This window comes from Diadema antillarum, unplaced genomic scaffold, assembly GCF_040938485.1.
Source record: "Diadema antillarum isolate AM-2024a unplaced genomic scaffold, OU_Dant_1.0 seq00000094_RagTag, whole genome shotgun sequence".
Lineage (NCBI taxonomy): Eukaryota > Metazoa > Echinodermata > Echinoidea > Diadematoida > Diadematidae > Diadema > Diadema antillarum.
The window spans coordinates 366,893-382,958 of record NW_027271183.1 but is presented as its reverse complement, the minus strand read 5'-3'; the positions used below and the strand labels follow the sequence as shown (position 1 = coordinate 382,958).

The window sequence follows — 16,066 nt, the reverse complement described above, 5'->3', positions numbered from 1 at the left end:
AGCAGATTAACTATACACAGCCCAGTCGCTGTAGGTAGCGACACAGCGTACTAACAGCGTCTGGTCGGGATTGTGCACTTGTGTCACTGTGTATGTTCACCTGCTGTAATTCACGTTAATGGCTTTGTTTCAAAAAGTCCATGATTAGGGTCTAGATCTATAACATCTGTTTCATGTATTAGAGTAGGATTAGGACTATCTAAACGTTCTGTCGTTAGATTGTCAATGGATTTTATAGGTCTAATGATGATAATATTATTATACAAGAACCTCAACTAGAAATCTAGTACAATGTAGTAGAGGAGCATTTGGCCAAGTGAAAGGTAACCCAGAAACCCTGTGGAGTTCTCTTGTGCATGCTGTAGATAAATCTAGATATTCATTTATCAACTTTGATTAAATAACTTGTTTTATTTTAGAATCTAACATATTTCACAGCATATGAATGTAAATTATTAAACCCAATTGTTGAGTATCAGTATTTAAGATATTTCTTGCTTTGTGATCACTCATGTACAGTGTATTATTGGGTATCATAACTTAACTTCTAAACAACAAAGACAGGAGTCAGTTGGGAAAGCCCACCAGCATTTGGTCACCTACCAGAATTCGGTCACTTATCACTAATCAAAAACCAGCAAGTTCTATTGTCACAATACATGCAGCGCAAATCACATCATTCCACATACATTACTGGCACTGTCGTTCACAACAGGATAGCTTTTCGTCCCCTCCAAAAATCCATCCAAGATCCCAAATTTCGCCATCAAAAAACAGAATTGGCGTGTTGACTTTTAAGAGTCAGGGTCGCCGTAAATGTGCTAAGAATTGAGAAATACGCCATTCTCACAAGAGAAAATCACACAAGTGCGATTTCTTGCTTTTTGCAAGCTCAGACTGAGATGGTATCCGCAAAATTGCAAAAGAAAAACAAAATCTCTACTTTCCGATGCCGTGACTATTTATAGGGTCTACCTATGTACAGGGGTTGAAGGCAAAATTGTGCCGGCTTGAAAGAATTCAGTCACCAACGGGTGCCTCAACGTCCCCAATGCAATTTTGCACCAACAAGATATGGTGCTGCACATTTTTCAGCGGCCTTGAATGGGCATTGACATTGAACGCGCATATCGCCTGACTGAATTTTGATCGCGTTAACCGTATTCTGGGGGATTATCTAGGTGATAATTTTGGGATTTTGTGAAAGTCCATGATGTATTTAACAAATTAAGATTTGAGATGAAGAAAATTTGATATATTATTTACTATTTGATATACATTGTTGTGGATATGATTTTGATATGTATTATTTTAGTTTAAAAAATATTGCAGAAAAGCTTAAATGACCGAATACTGTGGGTTTTACCCTATTGTTTCTATTTGGTGTGAAATGTTCATAGTTATACACTTAGATAGTTAAGAGTGTTGTGTCATATTTTTTGTTTGTTTGTGGATTCACAGGCCACCTAATTGTGTATTACTGCCAGTCCAGTCACCTTTGAACTTGTCATAATTCGGTCATCACACACTCTGCGGGATTGTTGTCGCTGTTGGGATGTGAGCACAAGTGGAGTCAGGTAAAACATGATTGTCAGATGACACAGATGCAATATGCATCAGTAAACAAAGTGGGTTTTATGCCTGTACAGTTTGATAACAGTTTGGTATCAATCTCATTTTTGTTTGTTAGTTTAGATCTGGTAACGTAAGTCTGGTTGTCATCAAATTATATGGAGTACAAATGTAGATAGATACAAACTCTCCTTGATAGAGAGAGTAAACGTTAACTATTCAAGAATCTAGGCCTCTGTATTACACATATCCTGACTTATTTTGTATGAAGTGGTGGCTGATCCAGGCGGGGGTGCACCAGGCGCGCCCCCCATTATTTTGTTTTCAAACAAAAGAAAAAAAAAGGTGGGTGGGCACATGCACCACCTTTAATTTTGTAAAGCCACCCCCTTTACGGAATTCCTGGATCCGCCCCTGGTACAAGTGTATGACCAGTGCAAGTCTCCCTAAGTGTAGCAAGATAGCAAACACACAACTTGGCATGGCCTTATCACACCCTCTTAAAGAAAATGATTTAAAAAAAAATATGAAGCAGAGAGATTAACAACAATATACACTCACCTACATGCATTCAACGTGTAGCTATACAGAAATAAGGAGATGAAGAACTGCATACAGGTCAACTGGTACATTAGGTATCCTAGAGCTCACTTAAGCATGAAATGCTGTGTGTGGCCTAAGTCAACATGACTGCCTTTCTAGATACCATCAGTTTTCATACCCTTCTTGTATGGTTGGTTGTACACGCATGACCTCTTACTGGCCTCTCTGCAAGATACCGAGTGAGAGCTTATAGATGCCCAGTGTGAAAAGGTCAAAAGACTACTAGTACCTGTTACAAACATGATAATCTCCCACGATGACTTGTAGGATTCCCTTCCTGACACACTTCAGTAACATGTACAATATTGTATACACTTTAACAACATCCAGTAATCTGTCTCCTGCATTTGTATGTTGAGATACTGGGCCTCTGATAGTGCTCACATACTGCCTATTGTAAAGTGTAGTGTGTAGAGAGCCCAGGAGAAAATATTGCCAGAGAAGTTGATCCACTGGCTAGCTTGGGACAGATACAATGTAGCATCGTGAGTGAAAAAATGTCAATCAGGTGTCTACATTCTATGGTGCTGTATGCACTATAAACCATTAAAATTAATACCAGTACTGTAAAAGTGGATATTTTCGCGTGACTAATCTTTCGCGCTCAGCAGGGTAAGAAGAGTTTCGTGTGTTTTTAATTACGCGGAATCAAGACCTCAACTACTGGAACATATAGCACGCAAAAATATTCGCGTGCTTTTATTTTCGCGCCAGTTTCTGGTTGCGCGAAAAGCGCAAAAATTTCTACACTGCGATTATTTCCACTTTTACAGTAACTCCTTTCTCTAATTTCCTCTAACAAGTAGAAACTGTATAATAGCTTATAAAGTATTTCCATTCACTACTAGTATTCACATGTGTCCGCCCAATTTGTGTGTGTGTGTGTGTGTGTGTGTGTGTGTGTTATTCATTTTGTGAGTTGGCATCTTCATTTAAAGAAAAACCAAACACACATACATGTACACACACACATACACACACACCAATATACACACACATGTCGGCATTGTGCTAGAATTATAAATGAACTAAGAAATTTTAAAGTTAGAAATTGTAGTTAATGGCCTAAAATTGTGGTGCTGGTGTCTGGAAGATATTTTGAATCAGTCACAAAAATGACAAGAAAATAACTGTTCAATAATAAGATTTAAAAAGAAATAAACCTTACTCTCGAAATACTTCATGTATTCTGTTTAGTTTGTCTACAATGTACATGGTATAAAATTTTAGGGTATTCCCCCATGCACAGAGGGGAAGTCCCCTGGAAGGGGAAGTCCCCTGGAAATTACTGTATACAACTGGACATCCTGAAGATAGCCAAGAGTTGAAAGCAGTCCATAGCTTATTTCAGGACTTAGTGAATTGCATCTGTGCAATCATGTTGCATGGGAACAGTCATGAACAGTACAATGCATTACTAGTATGTGATTCATGCCTGTCATTATCATTGTGTGTTTCTGATGCAGTTTGTATGTGAAGTGCTTCGCGTGCAATTATGATAAAATTGCCATTGGACCATGTGTGATTTATCACCTCTCTGGGAATGTTTGTCACCACTTTGGGGACTGGAAAATAATTTTCGAAAAGTATGGTAGTGTTCTCAAGGAAAGTGTGGCCATTAAGTGTTGTACAGTTAGTAGTGCTTTTTTTTTCTTTCACGCTCGGAATCAATTCATAGCTTGGAAATATGATCTACATTGTAGCCGCTAAGATTCCAAACCGAACTGTAATACTACACCTGTAGCTGCAGAAGATCATTTGAAACAAATAAAGTACAGTGTATTCTTTATACGGAAAATATACAGTTTATGTTGACAGAGTGGATAGGAACTTTCTTTTGACTGTACAGTGTTCTTGCATTCGAGTTATACAATTAAGAAAAAAAAGCCCCAGAAAACAGTAACTCACATGTATACTACAAATACTGTAGTATCATGCTTGTGTACACTAGTATGTACATTGTACATGTATGCAGTGTGATTTCACAACACACACACACACACACACACACACACACACACACACACACACAAGTACCAGAAGTTTTGGATGAGTGTGCCATATTTCATTTGGAATGTAATTACTGCATCAGCCTGTCCAACATGTAGAAGGAAAATGCATTTATAAAGTAAAATATTCAGACTGGTAGCAGTTTCAACCCCCATGTAGATAGATAGTGAAAGTGACTTAATGGTATAGAAATTTCTCTATTGTATATGACAAATGAACCTCGATAAGAAGTGCTTGGTTAGAAATCCCTCCTAAGAAGACTTTAAAAGCTACAGTAAGAATGTACTTTGTTCCTGACAGCTTGCATTCAACATCACCATTGTGTGCAGCCTACAATTGTACGTTGTAAATGGTGATGCAGATTAACCTGTCATTTACTGGGTATTCCCTCTCGAACTTCTGGTTGGTTTTTTTTTTTTTTTTTTTGTGCATTTGCACAAAGTGCTGTCATTTTCATTAATGACAACTTCTTGAGGAATGCCATGTCCATGGTTGGGAACCATGTTATTCCCAAACATTCCAAAGTGGGTGCATTTTATTGAAGAAAGAAGCCTACACTGGTATGTATAAAAGGTATAGGGCAGTGTACAACACTGTAGTGGATGTGCTCAGGAGATTCAGTGTACCTTTCTACATTCTGTACATCAGTGCTAGTGGTTCCACCTGTGCACTAATCTAGTGAATGCTTTTAATGTCCTACAGCACTATAATACACACCACACTGTTAGAGTGTGTTGTACATGTGTAAGATGTGCAGAAGCCATTTAGCTTGCATTGATGTACTCTGATATACAAAATTTGTACAGCAATGACACATACATACACACATTGTAGTATAGCCAATTTGTTGGCAAAGGAAGAGCAATTTAAGTCAACATGAAGCCACCAGAATTCACAGTTTACATTGTATATCAAGTTGAAAGTGCATGAATCTCTTTCCATTAGGGAAGCTAACGGGGAACTACAGTGTATACTGAACATCAAGAGTGCAGAAAACACATCCACAATGCGTATCACATGCACAAATTCATGTCATGCTCTGAATTGATGGGGTTGTACAACACAGAGCACCAAGCATACTTTAATGTAGCACGTTTACAACACTGTACCTAAGACTAATCCTGGACTCGGTGAAGTTGGAAAATCATTCATGCTGCTTTCCAGTCACATTGGAAGACCATTTTCAAAGTCTGCTCTTTATTGTAAGTATTTTTTTTACTCTGGCAATATGTGTGTGGGAATAACGCAGAATTCCCATGTAGTTAGTCAGCCCTGCGTATTGTCCTGTGCTGAATAGACGATTTGTTACACTATTGATTGACCCCACTTGGCAAACAACAGACATGAAGAATGGCTTTGCTGTCCTCTGTATTCTATGAAGATTTGTGATGCACAAGCAGACATGGTTCCTTTGAAATGACCGCCATTGATCGGCTTTGGGACTGGAAAAAAAAACATGAATATTTCTATTCAAGTGCATGGCAGCATGAAAGATTTTACAACACCCTCCAGTTCTTGCAGTATGCTTTTTCATGGATTCTTCGTCAGTTTGAAATTGTATGAATGTTCTTAAAGGGAGAATGAAACCCAATGGATCGAGGGAATTTATCAATATTATTCATGGAAAATGAACATTTGCACAGAATGCCTCTCCTTTATAGAATAATCTACCCCGGAATGTAAGACAAATTACCGGCATGTGGAAATTAAAGTCTGCTATGATAACACATCTTTTTACAGTCCAAACAAACATGAAACTCTGTGCCATTGCAATCTTGCAATATTAAATCTCTTTTTAATGAAATTTTTATAGCACATATCAAGTGAATTTTCCCTATGCACTTTACAATATTATCACAAAACATAATTAACAAATTACTTTCAATACACACACACATACACAGTAGCAAGTCAAGAAAATGTGTACTTTTCATCAAAGAATAAAATGTTGTAGAATTCTCTAAATAATACTTTTTGCAGGTGTAGGGTCTGTCTTCTCATCCAGTGATGGCAGCACTGAAACTTTCGAAAATTTTCCTTAAAGGGATTGCACAGTTATGGTTGAGACCTAATTTCAGGTTTCTAACATTCTTTGGTGAGATAATGAGAAACCTCTTATAAAATGTGAAAGAGCATGTAATTCTATGAGGAATTCAATGTTTATTTGATGAAAATTGGTTTGGAAATGGCTGAGATATCAAAAAAGAGCGATTCTAATAAAGTGTGGGACCCACACTTTATTACGATCGCTTTGTTTTACTTTGTTTTTTCATGTTTCAGTCATTCCAAACCCGATTTTCGTCAAATAAACTTTGAATTCCTCTTAAAACGGTATGTTCTGTACTATATCATAAGTGTTTTCTTGGTATCTCGCAAAAAATTAAAAACCCAATTCTCATCTCCACCAAAACTGTACTATCCCTTTAAACTTTGCTCAAATACGTGTAAGTGTTCTACTTATATTGATGCATTCACTCAATCCACTTCTATTGGGTTTCATTCCCCTGTAACATACAATGTACACAATGTAAATACAGGGCACCTTACTATCCAATGCATACATGTAGTTTGAATTGAGCCAATCCATGGATAGTTGGTACATGTACCAGTATATTTATTCTCTGGAAATTGTGGATGGTACGGTGTACTAGTCAAAGGTCATTTTAATAGTCCAGTGTCAATTATGCACACTTTGTTCGATGGCCTACAACTGTAATACAACCTGATTACATGTATGTATATAATGGTGAGAGTTGCATACATGTATTACAGTGTACTTAAAGCCAAAACATAGCTCTGGTGCGCCAGCAAAATTGTCAAATTTCGCTCGGAAATCGTACACGTATGCCTAAGAAATGAGTGGAATAATGCTGTATTAACAAGATATTCATTGGGTAATGACGAAAATGCGAAATATTAACCAAAAATGTTCGCATCTCAGAACTTATCCGATCAGGTTCAGGCTAATTCAGACACGGGGACAACTCGGCCTCACATTGATGACGGAGCCGAATTGTCCCTCTGTATTTTACAGTGTTGTACTATGGAAGCACTTCGCGTTCTGGCTGGTCGCAGTTACGGGCCGAGTTAATAAAACGCGCGCATCAAAGAACCTCTGGCGCGCCTACAAAAATGAACATGCACCTATGTATAGAATAATGGCGATTACAAACTGCGTATATGTCTGATATAGGGCCGAGTTGTCCCCGAGACAAAGTCAACCTGGATCCTTCTGGAATAATCCTTCTGGTTTCCTTCTGGTTTCTTGGTAGACTCTATCGATATATTGCAAGCAAATGTGAAATGGTGCAAGACGGGTTCTCAGACCCTTACCAGAACTATGTTTTCACTTTAATACACGTATGAACTTATATTCAAAATTTTGTCATCAAAGCGTTTTCCAGTTTTACAACAGGTGATGGATGCTGACTGTGTGTACACACGTTTGTAGAATAATTATCTCTCTGAATAGAGAGGGAGTTGTAAAGAAAATTGTACAATGTACAAGATGTTCACAAAATGATATTCTGTTCAAATGATTCTGGCAGATTGCAGCCCTTTTCCATGAAATTGAAACAGTTATAAATCAGCACTTTCTATTATGAGCCATTACTGTTTCAATCATAATTTGTTTCAATTTTACTTATTTCTTAATTTTTCTTTTTAGTCTAAAAGAAAAAGCATAATGTATTGACATACAGTGTTAATGTACAAATGACATGTGATTGTCCAGGCCTACAATTGTATGGTACAGCGTGTACTTCACTACAGCAAGAAGAACCAGCCACTATAAAAGTCTTTGAATTTGAAATTTGATTTTGAATTTCAGCTGCTCGATAAGGCCACCAAAAAATTACATTTTTGGAAATTTGGTGGCCCGACATCAAATTTTAGTGGCCCTGGGCCACAGTGCTACAATTTGTATGTACTGCTGATGTCGAGCCCTGTGTAATGCAGAATGAAAACTGGTTTTAGCAGACATGACCTTTTTTCCCTTGTGCCAAAGCTAGAGCTAGAGGCCAAGTGAACAAGATGCCTAGTGTCCTCCATTTTATTTTCACTCGCTACTATTTCTAATAATAGGATATTCAGTGTTATTGCCTTGTTTACTCATTTTCCAATGGCTGTGACATTTCATGACATCTCACGTTGTCTGACATTGCATTAGCAAGGAAATTCTGTACCTCAGTTTTCATGAGCCATTTCAACTGAAACTAAACATGGATGTACAGTATCTTCACAATTTAGCGATAATATTGGTCAGTAAATTTGAGGGCAAGGTTTTTAAAGATTAATGGCAGTATGAAATTGGATGCAGCATTTGGAGGTGTGAATCATCTCTTGATGTATAAACTTTGAAGTGGAGCCTCTTGAAATCAGTGATAGAGAAAAGATACAGCTTACATACATGACATCTGAATATTCGATTATGAAATGGCTTTAAAGGCTAAATATGACAGAACAGAGTTGAATTCAAAACAATGTGCAGATTTCCCTTTCCCTTCCTAAAAGTTGGCTCTTTTAGAAGCCTGTCATGCTATGTAAATCAATTCTGGCTAGAAGTTGTTTCGTATTTCCTTAGATGCCTTGCTTAAATAGAATTTCCACCAGCTCGGGCTGGTGGGGGAGTGTTTGCAAAGCCGAGCCGAGCACCCAGCTAGCTCATCGTGTCAAAGCAGAGATGGAAAAAGATACATTATGGGCAGCTGAGACATGACCTTGAGTGGAGCATCACGTCCACGTTGAGCCACCAAAACGTGATTGATTGGAATCTGTGAATCTGTTCTCTCAGCACAGCAATGGCGGTATAAATAGATGTGTCACGGTTGTCTCTCAGTCACTCTCAAATTAAAAGTGATTATCATGGGTGGACTCTCCACACAGTTAGCTATTTGAAGATGAGCCTTCTTCTGAGATATTGTAATACACGTGTATCTTTCGTTCTCCTGCTTTATGATGAATAGAGGTTTAAGTGTCATATCAAGGGGTGATGGAGGTGAAGTTATCGCCACCTACTTTTGTACAGCAGCATTTCATTTGTTGACATTCCTTTCATTGAAGAGTGTGACAGCCATCTGCTGTACTTGTCATGTTGGTGCATGTGTATGTGTATGCATAAAACATGATCAGAGTTTTCTGTCTTAAAACTGCTTTACTGATACAATATTTGGACTACACATGATGTTCTGTTGTTTTTAGCTGTACAGTTGATATTTGAACCATGTGATTGCCAATATTGAAAACAGTCTACTAGCTCTGTTGTATTACAATTATAAGTCTCCCAAATACATTGTATCACAACAATTTTGTGGCTACTTCTATGAATTTAAAAGTATTTCACACCACAGTCACATGTTTTAGTTGACACAACACTCAATGTACATGTGATGTACAATTGTATGTTTGGTTTCTCACTGAGAAATAAAAGTTTGGATTTTGTTTTGTAGTGATCAGGGTAAGATACTTACATATGATAGTGGAAATATGTGATATTGCTGTTGCTTCTTAGCAATGTGCAGTCAGACTGATTTTATGCAAGTATGCATATTGTTATAATGCAAAAAGTTACTTTTTGGTAATTTTGCAGCACTTCACACATGTATGCAGAAGAATACCTGTGACATATTTGTTGTCAAAGTGCAGTTACATAATACAAAGAGTGAGTTTGCAGCTGTGTTTCCATATAAGGTGATTTCACATCTACTGCTGCTAAACAGTTAGCACAAATAGCACTGCTTACATTGCTTTGAGTGATAATAATCAAATCAAGAACGTACATTGTCTACCATATTTCTTCTAAAAGAAAAATTTGTGTGTATGAGGTGTTCAAACAAAATGATGGTATGATAAACATCATACATAATGTATCAATCACAAATTCATGGTAGACTTTTAAAGAGTACAATGTAGGTTATTGTAAGGTTAAAAGGCTTTTTTGGCATCAATTCTATGTCTATTCATTTCAGTTTTCATGTTTAATTCATGACCTACATTAAAAGCTTTGACACTTCTTTCATTTGACAGACATACATTGTACATTGTACAATATGTAATGAAATGTGCCAAATTTCTGTGTTATCAGTAGGACAGTACTTGAATTTTCTGTCATTTTCCAATACCTACGTTGTATGATCGAAAAAAAGAAGAAGAGGAAGTCATTCAAAATGGTTTACTGTACATAATACTCATTCATTACCACCATCTTTACAGAGGAACCTAATGAAACAAGTGCTTCCAAAAGCTGTTCCATACAGACTATGTACATGTATTAATGGAGTGTTCCATATAGACGATGCATTAATGGAGTGTCTGTGAAATTCATTTGTTGTTTTAGTTGGTTTAAAATATGCATCCAGTGAAAACCGATGTTTCTATGTCCAAATGGTGGCTGATTGAAGTGGCACAGTTGTAATCAACCTGTGTGACCTTGGTCAGAAAAAAATTGCCATAGTGGAAACACATTTAATAGACTCCATTACTTAGTACTCTGTTGACTTCCTGGTGCAGAGATGGTACAGTGTATGTGAAAGTGCACTTTACCCTTAACTTCTGTGGGAGAATGTAAAGTCAGTGTACAATTATGCACCAAAATAAAAAGTGTGTAACCTACATTGTACAATATGTACAATGTACTCTGCAACTTGTGTTGTAATTGTGAATGGCTTTTAAGCTATTGAGGAATTTGAAGGATGCAAGAAGACAAATTGTGCTTACTTGCTCTTGCTTTGAGGCTGGATTAAGACTAAAATTGAACACGTGAAATTGAATTGCATGTTATCTACAATGTACTTCATACAGCAGCAAGAGCCAGTGTATTATACTTCATTCACTCAACAAATTAAGTGTAATTGACATGACTCGGATATTTATGAGCTGATAATGAAGCACTTACATTGTACGTCTGAATTTTATTTGGTGTTTTTTTTTCTCTTTTGTGCTGTGATGTAATGTATGGAGAAACTGTTGTACAAAATGCTATAGTCTAAAAGCACCAGCCAAAGGAATCATGATACATTGTACATGTTTGTGTTTAACACAAACAATGTTGAAGATGAAACTGTCCTGTACAATACACAAATAGCATACCAAAAGAGACAGGGAGGGGAGATTAAATAACAGCTGTCCTTACTTTTGTTTTGATTACAATGTAAAAATGTTGAAATCTACACAGTGTAGGTTTCGATTGCTGTTTGATTGGACTGCTTTTAAATGTATCGAAGAAAGATGAGTCTTTAGAATAGATTTCATATTGCATTTTGCATAGCAATTAAAGAAGTAATGACATGTATATAATACTACTGCAGTCATAAATCTAATTATTGTTATGGACATGGCATTGAAAATACTGATCATTATTATTCATGAAATTGCTCCAATTGTATTGCAGTGTACTTCTCTAATTGTCATTACTGTTATTTCTGCTATGTTAACAATTTTTATTATTGAAATTGCTATAATGTATTAGTCAGTTATTGGTTGTTGCTGGTAGAATATCTTTATTCACAATTTATGTGCACGAACTTGTCAACATTATCAGTGACCATTTGTAGGTATTTCATTCATCTTGGAGGGTTGTACTTTCTGTTTCTAAGAAGAATCAAAGGTTTTAAAGCACATTTTTAACTTATAGTGTGTAATTCAATACTAATTGATCCTCACTTGCTTATCAATATTGTACATGTAATGTACACTTATGTGCACTAGCAATGGTTTTGAAGGAAGTGGTGTAATCAAACATTGGTCATTCCAGTGAATTGCGATTGCAAGTGTGTGTCAAAATGTACACAATAGCAATGGGTGTACAATGTGCACCTTGGAACCTGGCCTTTCGGTACCATTCTCTATTCAAGCAAGCTGTTAGTATCTGTCTCATGTTGTACTCACTGTCATTGGCAGACATGGGGGGGGGGGGGCAGGAGAAAGGGAGACAACACCATATATCACCATGTCAATATTTGAGTTCTCTTTCAAGATAAAGGGTGTTAACATTGCCCACTGAATCAGGGTGTTTTCAATGTCTCATTTGACAGATTTATCAGTCCATTTTCTTCTTACAATGTGATAAACTTCTTTTGTTTGTGTGAACAGGACAGTTTGCCCCTGCATAGCTCATGAGATAGCTGATGATACAGTGACCTTTAGCAATGAACTGGGGTTATCAGAAATTCCTGCAAACCATGTGTATTTGGCTTCCTAGTACATATATATTTCAAGCTCGTATGTTTGTGATCAGCTTTGGACATTTCAGTTATATATGAAATGTATAGATAAGTACACATAACATGTGTAGCAACCTGGGGGCATTTCATGAAGCATTTTGTCCGCCAAAGTTGTCGGACAAATTTGCTCTCAGCCAATCAGATGCAAGGATTTGAGTAGCTTGTAACAGTTTGTCAGAAAAATATCCGACCAAAGCGCTTCATGAAATGCCCCCCTGGTGTCAATCCATAAAGCTTGAAGGTGAGTAAGGTTCATGGTCTTCTGGGAAATTGAAAGGTCTATAGGTCCACCATTTGAGGTTTGGGAAAAAAACCTGGAAAATACCCTCAAAATAAAAGCGAAAACAGAACAGTGGATAGTACAGGTTGTTGCAATAGGACATGACACAAGGGCATTGATACCACATGTAGTCTGCAGTCATAGCTTCAGGTGAATTATACAAGATAATAGGATAATGTACCCACAGCTTTGTCTGTGGTATCATTGATGCAAAGTATTATAATTTTGTGTGCCCATTCCAACTGGAAAAGGTTGGAACTTCCTCTGTGAGAGAAAAAAAGGATGGAAGATGTGGGGAGGTAGAAGAAAGACAAGACTGAGTGAGATGGAAGAGTTAGACTATAAATGGGGCAGAATGTAGGTCATCCCCGCACCAATATTGATCAGTGGCTTTCCCCCGTTGGAGAAAAGTCACACCCCAAGCAAAGCTGTTTCCCTGCCGGACTGTTCTAATGGATTGAGTTCGGGGACTTTGAAACTGCAGCTGTGATTTTTTATTTTCTCTTTTATTTGCCTTTCTTCCCGGTTTGTTTCCTCCATTTGATTATATGGTAGGTAAGGCAGGAAACGGAGTTTTTCTCTTCTTCTTTTTTTTTTTCATCCTCGAGTTTATGTACCGGTACTGTAAAACCTTGACAGTAAACCTATAATTTTCAGAGTTTATGTTAGTATTCAGTGGTGAAGCCTTTTTTTTTTCTTGATAGCAGCATCTGTAGTGATATACATAGTGTACTCCATTATGTGGGATAACTATGGAAATTTGAAACTTCAAAATTATCATAAAAACATCAAAGACTGCTGAAATGACAGTTATAGAGATGAAGTGAAGTGAGTGGCCATACTGTAAGCATTGAGCTTCTTTGATGCAAAGTTAGGATCAACACTGTCAAATATTGTGTGTGTGCATGTGTGTGTGTATGAGTGTGTGTACTGTACAATGTATGTGTAGTGGTGATTTGTAATTTTTGAAATGTGCTATTCATACCTCACCTTTTAGAGCTGCCTTGATGATGTATTTTGATAGATCTCAGTAAGATTTTAATCCTTGTCCCATTTTCATTTCTCATCAGAAGCAGATATGAAACTCTCAGTGGGAACCTGGAGCGAGCATGATATTTAATGAAAAGGATATAAATTACCCATTTCTCGGATGCTTCAAGCTACTGGCAGTTTGAACAATTAATGCCCATGAAATTTTACCTGTAGTGTTATCGTGTTATTTGAGTCTTATTGCAATTTTGATGACTTCCGTTTGTGTCACTAATAAAATATTTATGAGGCCACATACAACTGTAGGTAATATTAATTTTTTTAGAAGTATGGGCAGAGTATTCTTCTGGGCATGGAGGTCAATAACAAAATTAGAACATGATGTTACCTCTTTTGGTCTTGGCCATCACAGAGACATGTAATTCTCACAGGTGAAAAATGCTTGTATCATGTGCCTACAGTTTTGGTTTTCAGTTTGCATGTTGTTTAGTTTGCAAAAAGCACCCGACTCCTAAAATTTCAAAAAATAAATCCCTCACGAAATATACGACTTTCATGTGTCTGTGTGTAAGCAGGTTGATGTACTGTTTACATACATCAGAAAAAGAGAGGGAATAAAAGGTCCCTAAAGTTTCCCCCACTTTTTTATGGGTGAATAAATCTTTTCTTCAAATTCTCTGCTCACGAGGCAGGCGTTTGTAGGACTACAGTAGCTGCATCAGATCCAAATCCTTTGAATGACCTGTTCAGGGTGTAAGTGCATTATTTTGAAATTTTAAGCTTTGTTATTGCTTGATATGATCAAGCAAATCATGACCTAAATTTGTCCCAGAACGTGGGCTTCTATGTTGGATCCAGAGCAATATTTGGTAAACAAAAACTGCATGAAATAACGTTTTTTACAAATCAAAATTTGATTCATATTTCTGAATGGTACTGCTGGATGCTTATTAAAAAGAATTAGTGTTCTTGCATGTACCTGATCAGATAAGTGAAAAAGAAGATCATGGAATATCAACATTGAAATGTCAACGTCCCTACAAATCATTTAACATTTCAGAGTAATACTTCCTGTGATGTGCACATACATGATGTGTAGGTTTTCAGCAGCTCATGTTAAAGGCAAAGAGATAGGTCCTATGACTTGATCCCATTTTACTTCAACATGATGTCAAGCCCTCATCTCCTAATTTTTCTCATAGTTTATAGCATGTTGGGTTCTCATACATTTAATGGTTGCCAGCTACATAGGGTAGGTACCATTTAAAATTCAGCATGCCCAAATGCAAAATTCAGGTTGATCCATGCAAACAAGCTCATGGGGGTATGTACAGTAGTATCCTAGCAGCCACATGAAAACAAAACAAGCAAACTACATGTGTTGGGTGGTACATTCTTGCCCAGCAGCTTTGAAAATCCACAAATGGGGTCTGGTGTAGGACCTTATACATATCCTACCGGTAATCCCCAAAGCTGTGGCACATGGAATGGACTGGGTGATGAAATGCATGCTTATTGTGGCCCATTCCTTGGATGACTAAGGCTTGTGAATCATGGCTAAAGGTTTCCAGCAATGCACTGAGGTATACACGCAATTTCATTTTCAATGCAATATGTTGAGTCTGATGGCTAAAGGTTTCGAGCAATGCACTGATGTAAATACACAATTTCATTTTCAATGCAATACATACATGTTGAGTGTGTACAGTAGATAATGCAAAATATGCACACATAGTATCATCACACCACACAAAAAGTTAGAGTGGCTTTGATGGGATGTTCAGCTGTGATGTATTTTCCTATCTCAAATAGAGGAGAATTGAGATATTCATGATCTACTACAAGTGGACCTTGGTTCCAAGGACTTGTAAATAATTGACATAAATATCAAGTGAGTAGTGCAGTGTGGGAGAAATGGGAAAAAAAACAACAAAAAAACAAAAACCTAAGTTGGAGAGAAAGGAAGAAAAAGTTGAAAAAAATGGTACCGGTATGTTCATTTGATGTCCTCTGTAAATTAAAGTGATATCCTCAGCATGAACAAGTGCAAATTGACACTGTCTGCAATTTTGATTTTTGTACAGTAGGCCTACAGAATTTTGAAAATGAGATAGCAACGAAGGGACCAGTACAGCCTGGCATAAAAAATAATAAATGCTCCTGCTGAACAAAGCAAATAACGGAGAATAGACCCCCATAGTAGTGATGATTATGTGTATTGCCCCGGATCTATAAAATGCAGCTGAACTTTGATCTCCATGACCGCTGACCCATGCTACTGTATTTCAGTGTAAAGGTTATTTGCATTCGGAGGATGTAATGGGCATATATTTAGAAAACAAGGTTTTTGTACATGCCAAGTTCTTACTTATTATCAAGGAGGGGGGGGGGG

At 37.2% G+C, this 16,066-nt stretch overlaps 1 protein-coding gene across 1 annotated transcript in view; it reads left to right on the top strand.

The window, feature by feature from the left end:
* Nucleotides 1–16,066, top strand: part of LOC139726627 (ras-specific guanine nucleotide-releasing factor RalGPS2-like) — a 101,308-nt gene that overhangs the window by 700 nt on the left and 84,542 nt on the right. Inside the window, exon 2 of the mRNA XM_071637618.1 lies at nucleotides 1,462–1,577. The gene's annotated coding sequence lies outside the window, so the exon portion shown is untranslated. The remainder of the gene's footprint in view (nucleotides 1–1,461; nucleotides 1,578–16,066) is intronic.